Raw genomic sequence first — 9,147 nt, 5'->3', positions numbered from 1 at the left:
TCAATTAATTGATAAAAATCCCTCTCTAACCAGCTCCAAAATCGCCCTCAAGGAGTGTAAGAGATGAGAAAAAATGCCAATTCTCGTTTCAAAAAGACCACACTGCCTCCAGCAATTCCCCACCTGCGCTTGCAGGGCCACACCTGCGGCATTGCTTCTGCGGACCGAAGTCCGCTTCTGCGGAAGTGCCCAAGGCTGGGTGGCTCCGCTTCTGCAGACGGGGGCCCGCTTCTACCGAGCGTGGGGCGCACCTGCGGTTCATGGGCTGCTTCTGCGGGTCTTTGCTCGCACCTGCGGCTGGCCCTCTGCAGGTGCGATTACACCAAAAGCTGAAGGCTTTAGGTGATGCTCCCAAGCCCAAACTTGGTCCGAGCCTCGTCCGATTAACACCCAGGGCCCTGAGGCCCCGCCCGAACATACCAACAAGTGTGAAATCATAAAACGTACTTGCTCGAACACCCGGAACGCACAAAACACCATTAAAACTAAGAATCACACCCCAAACCAATGGAATAAAAAATTTGAACTTCAACTTCTTCAATTTACTCCCAATGCGCCGAAACGTATTTAAACTACTCAGAATGACACCAAACTTTGAGTGCAAGTCTTAAATGACATTACAGAACTATTCCCGATCTCGGAATCCCATTTGGACCTCGATATCACCGAACCTACTCCAAACAAAATTTAAAGAACTTTAAACCCTTCAAAGAGCCAATTTTCACTATTAGGCGCTGAAACGCTCCCGAGTTTTCTAAAACCCGATCCAAACATAGGCCCAAGTCCGAAATCATCATACGAACCTATTGGGACCGTCAAATCCCGATACCGAGTTCGTTTACTCAAAACGTTGACCGAAGTCATACTTAGCCTTTTAAGGCCAACTTAAGGAACCAAGTGTTCCGATTTCAGCCCAAACTCTTCCAAATTCCGAACTAATCATTCCCGCAAGTCATAAAACAGTAGAAGCACGTACGAGGAGTCTTATTTAGGGGAACAGGGTTCTAGAAGGCAAAATGACAGGTTGGGTCGTTACACAATATATCCAAACGTTTTATTAATCAAACGATACAGTACAATACAATACAGTAAAATACAATACAATGCATTATGAAACGATATGTAACAGCAATCCAAACAAGTTGTTAGCTTCTATCAAGCACATCTCGGATTATGTATACATTTACGAAAACTTAAAATATATCTATAATTTTATATATTTAATAAAATTAAAAAAAATTATCGATTCGCCTTTGGATACATGTAACTATACTATTACTACCAACTTATGGAATTCTCAAATTGATCCTTTAAACAATAACAGAAATGTCATGTATATGTCGTTCAATTACATTATGTAACTTGCGTTGAAATTGGAGAAAAAAATGAAATTGGCGGAAAATCTCTATCGGGATATAGTTTTACTCTAGTGACGTGAAAAACACATAATATTTCTGTTACTTTTTAGTCGATTTCGGGTATTGTGTCAGTCGAACCGAAAATGCATAATTAATTTTAACAAATTTATAAAGGACCGTATAAGCTCAATTGTTAACAACGAAATAGATCTACCGTGAACTATTTGAGTTAAAAAGTCTCACTAAAGTTGTCAAAATTGAGTTCTGGCCTCCATGTGATTCTCAAAAGATGTGAGAGCATGAGTTTCTCAAAAGAAAAATAAAAAGGAAAAAGACATGAGTGTTTTGTTTTTTAATTATTAGTCAGATGAACCCAACAAAGCAGCAAACAGATTAGACCATGACTGCTATAATTACACACAAATTAAGAAAATTACTTTTATAAAGTTTCTTCAGATTATTCTTCCGATGATGTTTCAATCTTGATCTTATTAAAATATATGATCAGGTTGTTGTTTTTTAATGAATTCTTTTTACCAATCAATGTTAAGGCAACCCCCCACCCCCACCCCCCAACACAAAAAAAAAACAAAAAAAAACTTAAAAAAAAGTAAAAGGAACTAAGTAGTACTAAGAAAACTAAGAAAATAAAAAAGTAAAACGTACGAACTACTTAGGTCGATACGGGGTACGTAGTTACCGTACGGTACGACCTTACAACGGGGTAAGGTTACGGTAGGTTTAACGTTACGGTAACGTTACGACCGTTACCGTCCTCACGTTCCTCTCTTTAAATTATATATATATATATATATATATATATATGCGCGCGCGAAAATAACAAAAAATTAACAAAAATATAATTTTGAGGCAATTTCAAAAGTGTAATGGATTCATGAAAATAAAGTAAAGCTAAATCCATGCAATATAAATTGTAAATCTACTAGTGTACCCTTGGTGTCGGAATCTTGGTTCCGCCTCTAATTGGCACGTCAGCTTTTGTAATTTTTTAACTCTTGAATTCGGTTAAATTTTTTATTAATAAGCCGTCAAGAAGATATGATCTCATCAATGATTTAACCAAGTAAAAAGTTTATTTTTTCTTTTCTCTCTCTACGTATATATATAATCAGTAATTTTAGGCTTAATCATCTGAGCATATTCTTGGTTTTGGCTTCTCCATCCTTGAGAAGCCAGCATATCATGCAACAACATAGTTCTAAGAAAACAGAGAACTTGCAAATTAATGTTGTCTTTTGTTGTGCTTTGCAAGATCATGATCTGCTCTGACTCTATATAGGAAATACTCAACTCGTCATAGAGAAGAGACCAAAAGTCTCAGTCCCTTCCATAACCTTCCCTTGAACCTAAACTGGTCAACAGTATTAATCTTCGTGGCGATGGGAAGAAAATGGTAAATCATGACCGCCATGGCTCAATAAGAAGGAAGAAATATTTCAGGAGACAAAGCGTCATACATATACTCGGGTTTATATTAAGTCATGGCAGAGGTGAATTCAAGATTTTGTGTCAAAGATTCAGAATGAGTATGATTCTATTAAATATTTACATTTATTTTATCCTTTGCGTGTGTATAAGTGATTTATGTTGAATGTAGTGAGTTCAGTTAAATTTGGGTACCCAACATGAGGGCGTCAAGACAAATGAAGTGTACAAGTAAGGCATGGAACTTAAGTGAAGATTGAAAGTATTTGTGTTCAAATGCTTAGCAGATCAGTGCTCACTTCTCAGATATCTGTCATTGCCAAAATGGTTCGCTATTGGCATTTTCTTCCAAGAAAACCTTCAAATATTTGATGGTTTAATTTCCACATCTTTTCAAAATTCAGGTTAATTTGAGTCTTCTTTATCATCTTATTGGAACTGTGATTCTTCATCACTTCTTTCAATTTGCACTCATGTTTAATTAAGTATGTCTTTTCATATGAAAAAGTTTCAAGTCTTTTTAGGAGCTATATTTTGCTAAAGAATCGGTGCAAATTTGATGTAAACTATCTGCCATGTTTACTAACCCCTAGCAATTGCACCATAGTTTACTTTTGAGCACGAAATTCACTTCTTCTGCCATGTTCGTCATGACAGATTCCCAATCCAACACATTATAGTTAGTGTTATCTAATGGTGTTGTTAACCCCTATTGATGCTTCCCGCAAACTTCTGCTGGAGTTTAGACAATATTCGAGATGAAATTGAAAGAAAAAATCATTTGGGGAAGAAAGTTTGCGTGCTGAAAAAACAAATAGAGTGGAGAGATAAAATGGGTTATGAGCACTGAGGTGGAATGTCTCGTGGCATTCACCTCATCAAATATTAGTGTCATGTAGGATTGGATAAAATTAACCGAAGAGGGGTATATTTGAACCACTAGTATTACGGCAGGAGATATTTGAGTCAATTACTCATATGGTCACTCAACTATCACAAATTATCTCTTAAAGTCACTTTTCTTTCGTTTGTAACAACAAAGTCACTGAACTATGCCTATTGCACTCAGAAGGTCACTCAACTAGAATTAAGGTTGTAAAATATATATATTCCATGACCATGATATAAAAATAATTATTTAAATAAGGGTATTTTTATAATATACATTATATATTCTTGAAAATTATGCTCAATTATATTATATATATTCCAAGCACGACTTAACATAGAATATTATACTCTGTATACTTTCCGGTGACATAACTTTTTGTCACCGGAAAGTTGGTAGAAACATATAATATAATTGAGTATAATTTTCAAGAATATATAATGTATATTATAAAAATATATTTATTTAAATACTTATTTTTATATTATGTGCATGGAATATATATTTTACAACCTTTATTTTCTTTCATTCTGAATTGTGTAAATAAATTTTTGAATTTTTGTTGTAAATTCTAAAATTATTATTACTAACAAATTATTCTAATTAATTTTTTTATTATGCTCATTATTTTGTTATTCCAGCATTATATATGCTTAAATACTTTTTATTTTTTAATTTATAATTAATATTTATTTATTCTATAGGTAAGTCCATGATATAAATTAAAAAGAGGAAAATCATAATATTAAAAAGTTTAACAAAAATAAAAAGAAGATAAATGTTTATAATTTAGAGGGTAAAATAGGTATTTGACAATTCAAAATTTGAAAAATCTCGTTGAGTGACCTTCTGAGTGCAATAGGCATAGTTCAGTGACTTTGTTGTTACAAATGAAAGAAAAGTGACTTTAGGAGATAATTTGAGATAGTTGAGTGACTATTTGAGCAATGGACTCGATATATTTGGACCCAAAATATAACGAGGGCTAGTACAGCGTTATATTTGGCCCTTTTCCCAATAATTAATAAGTGTGTTTTTTTTAAGACTTTAGTTTGGTTTAATTAATCTCCATTACAAGCAGACAGGTTATTGATCAACGTCCCCTAATCTCTAGTTGTATAAGTACTACTCTTCCTCTTTCATATTGATGAAACGCTAAGCACCCCTTACAGTTATTGTATTGTTTTTTCAAAGTCGCAAACACACGAACCGAATCCAAAATAATACTACACCAAAACGAACAATGGAATGCACACCGGGAAAAGAATAAATTAGAGTAAATTTTAGTTTACCCTATTAACCGTTCTAGCATATGGAAATAATACCCTTCATTTTTTAAATGGAAAAGATATAAATATTTTAATTTGACCTAAAAAGCCAACAAACAAAATGGAAAAATGGTCAGTGGAATTTACAAAATGACATAACTATACTTGTTTGGGGAGAAAACTAATATTGTCACCACATATTAACCAATTAATTGATATTTTAGCTCATGCCATGATAAGGGCCATCACCATACAAATATGAATAATTGGCGTGTACTCACGCGCTAATTTATTGGACAAAGAAAAAAAATCAAAGATTCACAAGTAACTTACATTGAGTTGTGTTTCGCAATTAACCTTTATTCTTCATTATTCAACAATTATGGCTAATATCTGCAAACTAAAATGAAATATATGTATATAAATCAGGTTAACAAAAATCAAATTAAGTTGATTTAGTTTTCTGGTGATAGTTTTCTCATCTTGCTTGTTGATTCTTTGATCAAAGGGGGCTCCTCTTTCTTGAAAGCTGGTATTTTTCTAAATTAGGAGGGGTAAGATGAAATTTACTCATTAAACTAAGGACGTTCAAGTAAAAGTTGATGGAACTTTCAAATTGATAAGAAAACTAAATCCAAATTAAACTTCAATTCTAAAATATTCCTTATGGGGTTCTAAAATATTATTTGAGATGTCACCCTCAATTCTCAACATCTTCCAAAGTGTCAAATAAGTGAGTAGCGACACACCCACCGAGTTTCCAAAAGTTTAAGCTAATGATTGTAACTTAGTATTACAATAACAAAATCTTATATATAATATGGGTTAGGTTGTTGATAATCATGTAGAAAAAGATTGGGAAACTAATCTCTCACCTTAATCAATAATTGTCATGTCTAAAATGAAAAGCCTCCTTTTTTCTCATTATTTGAATAAGCCAATGAATATTACTGGTCCTGTTATCAAGGATTTCTTATATATTGTTGGGTTGGTTAAACTTTCTTGTTTGAGCTAGGCCTAAAGTCATAAGATTGGACCACTAGACAAATAGGTTGAATCATGCTATACAATACTTTCTTTTAAAAATTGAAGCAAAGAAGTCGGCATTATATTCGTGTCAACTCGTTTAGAGGTCTTACGATTTCTTTACGATGATTATTTAAATTAAAATGATTTGATCTATGTATGCAAGTGGTTAATGGAAAAGACACTGCTACTAGAGAAGATTATAGTAAAGCATAGCTTTCGCGAAGGGAACATGGTAGCACATCTTTTGGCAGAAGCAGCTCTTATGCAAACTAGTTATAATAAGTTATGTACCTTTGTTTTACCACCTAAATTTGTAATAGATGCCTATCACAAAGATCAGGATGGGTTTGTCTATGTAAGAAAATGTTCAACTTCTATGTGTTGTAATATGGCTGCATTAGGTAATGACAATGCCTTAGAAGGCATAACTATAACCCATTGAGGCATGTGTAGTGACGACAGTTCACTGGGTCCCGTACCCTAGTTATTATTAATATATAAGTACCTTCTATCCTTAAAAAAACATGCTAAATATTTTTTGTCTAAATGGGCATGCTCGGTACCCGCAGTTAAGTCTCTGTCTAATCCAAATTTCCATCGCGTAAGCGCTCCAAGATAAAAGTAGTGGATTACCTTTATATTGGCTCTAATGTGGTGAAATCTTAAAGATTTAAGAACATATGACGATCCGATAGGTCGTTTTGAGTACAAGCCATATATTATTTTCGTATTTCGAGACTTCTACTAGCTTCATTTGATATTTTTTTATTTTTGGCTTCAAAAACAACTTGAGTTGACTATGGCCAATATTTTGTGCAAACGATCCCGGATCGGTAATCTGGCAATCCGGTGGGTCCGTATCGTGATTTTGGACATGGATATATGCCCGGAATTAAATTCAGAAGTCCCTAAATGATTTGATTTGTTTTGCCGAATGCTAGTAATTTGAAGGTTTGAAATTTTACTAGGTTTGACCATAGGTTGACTTTATGGCTATCGGGTTCGGAATTTAATTTAGGAACTTGGTATAGGTTCCTTTTACTATTTGAAACTTGTCTACAAAATATGGTGCAAATCGGAATTGATTTGATAGGATTGGGACACTCAGTTGTGATTTTAGAAGTTCTTGAGTTTTCTTTGAAATTTCATGCTTTTTGACGTCTGATTCATGGTTCTAGGTGTTTTTTTAGTGTTTTGATTGCGTGACCAAGTTCGTATGATGTTATTACATTTGTGTGCATGTTTGGTTTGATGCATGAGGGACTCAGGTGAGTATTGGATATGCTACAAATCATTTTTAGACTTAAAAGATTGCTGGATTCAGCTATTTTTGGTGTCTGATGCACTGTGCATCACGTTGCGAAGCTTCTCTCACGGTCGCTGATAGTAGGCTATAATTATACAATTTAGATACTATTTACAATCTAATTTATCCGCACTTTATCAATATTTGAATGTTAAAAGATAACAATATGCTCTAATTAAGAGTTTTACATTTTGCAGGAGCCACTCCGAGCTATGAGACAGCTAAAGAGTGTTTTGGAGTCAATATGGAGTGTGGAAGGCCAATCGGAGGTTAGCACGATCGAAAAGGAGAAAGAAAAGCAAGTGGTGAAGTCCCTTTAGGTGCGCGGCCGCGGATCGACCGCGCATTGGCCGCGCACTGAGGCAGAATACTGGGCGAAATTCGCGGTCCAATCCGTGGCAACGGACGAGTTGACGGAAGCCAATAATCCAGGGTCAATTATGTAATTTCTAAGGCGACTAACCTAAACCTATATGAAGCCTAATTCGCTCAGAAGAGAGGGAGAACTGCTTTAAGAGAGATTTTGAAGGCAAGAACACGAGAGAAAGACAGAGAATTTCCTTAGAGTTTTCATCTTCTTCTTTTTAATTCCATTGTTGATAATGACTTTCTATAGTGAATTTCTATCTAATAGTATGAGTAGCTAAACCTGTCATCTAAGGTTGATGGAACCAATTATTGGATGAAATCTTGACTCTTTGATATAATTGAGCCGTTTTTACTCTATGATTGTTCAACTACGTGTTGTCTTGTGATTAACTAAAAGGGCCCTTGATTAATCGTGTCTAATTATCTTGTGCTACTTGAGAAAGAACACTTGGTTAGATTGTTGTTGAACAACACCACTTTCGGGTAAGTTAAGAGATTAATTACTTGAATTTAAAAGCAGGGTTAGAGATAACGAAGCTTTGGTGGGATAATTCTAAGTTGCATAAATTGTTAATTAGAGTAGTTCGAGAGAATGCTTCTAGTAAATTATCGTAATTGATCGAGAGGTAATTGCGGTAGCCCAGAACTCATATTCTTATAGAGTGTTATGGCGTGATTATAGCTAACGTGTTAGGAATTAATCCGACAATTGGGGAAATCGATAACCCTAGACCATTTTACCGTTGAATTTAACTCTATTCTTTATTATTGCTAGTTTTATTGTCATTTTTCTTTAGTTAACTAAATTCTACTCATTATCCATTAAAAACGGGAATTGTTTGAGCTTATCATTAGCAGTGTTAAAAGTTGTAGTAACAATAGCCGCTATAGCTTTTATCGGCCATTGGTGTTTAGCCGCTGATGTTGGGGTCGCTAAAGCCTTTAGCGGCTATTGTCACAAAAGCTGGTAAAAGGTATGGTTTATTGACGCTAAAGATTATCATCTTTAACGGCAATTGTCTGCGGCAATTATAATGGCTACTAAATCTAATCCATAACGGCTAATTATATTGCTTTAGCAACCATTGTTTATAGCTACTAAATTCAAAATAATTGCCGCTAAAAGTTCACATCATTAACGACAATTATTATGGCTACAAAATCGAATAGTTATACTCCTTTAGCATCTATTTTTATAGCCGCTAAATTCAAAATAATTGCCGCTAAATGTTCGCATCTTTAACGATAATTATTTTGTGGCAATTAAAATGACCATAGTATCCCTTCTGAAAACATATTAGTTTGCCATTTTAGTGGCTAATATGATTAACTAAATTGCCGCTAAAAGTCAATATTTTTAACGGCAATTGTTTTACAGCAATTATAACAACTCCAATATCCCTTGTAAAACATCTTAATTTGCCCATTTATCGTCCATTTATATAGCTGGTATATCCAACTAAATTAGCGCTAAAAGTCACA

General features: G+C 34.3%; 1 long non-coding RNA gene across 1 annotated transcript; it reads left to right on the top strand.

The window, feature by feature from the left end:
• The first annotated feature begins 2,501 nt into the window (after positions 1-2,501).
• Positions 2,502-3,370, top strand: LOC109238580. The gene is made up of 2 exons (XR_002069759.1): positions 2,502-2,905; positions 2,977-3,370. It is a non-coding gene; the product is annotated as an uncharacterized LOC109238580 (long non-coding RNA).
• The last annotated feature ends 5,777 nt before the right edge of the window (positions 3,371-9,147 follow it).

The sequence above is a fragment of the Nicotiana attenuata genome, unplaced genomic scaffold (genome assembly GCF_001879085.1).
Source record: "Nicotiana attenuata strain UT unplaced genomic scaffold, NIATTr2, whole genome shotgun sequence".
NCBI classification, from domain to species: Eukaryota; Viridiplantae; Streptophyta; class Magnoliopsida; order Solanales; family Solanaceae; genus Nicotiana; species Nicotiana attenuata.
The sequence above is the reverse complement of the archived record's forward strand: the minus strand, read 5'-3'. Positions and strand labels throughout refer to the sequence as shown.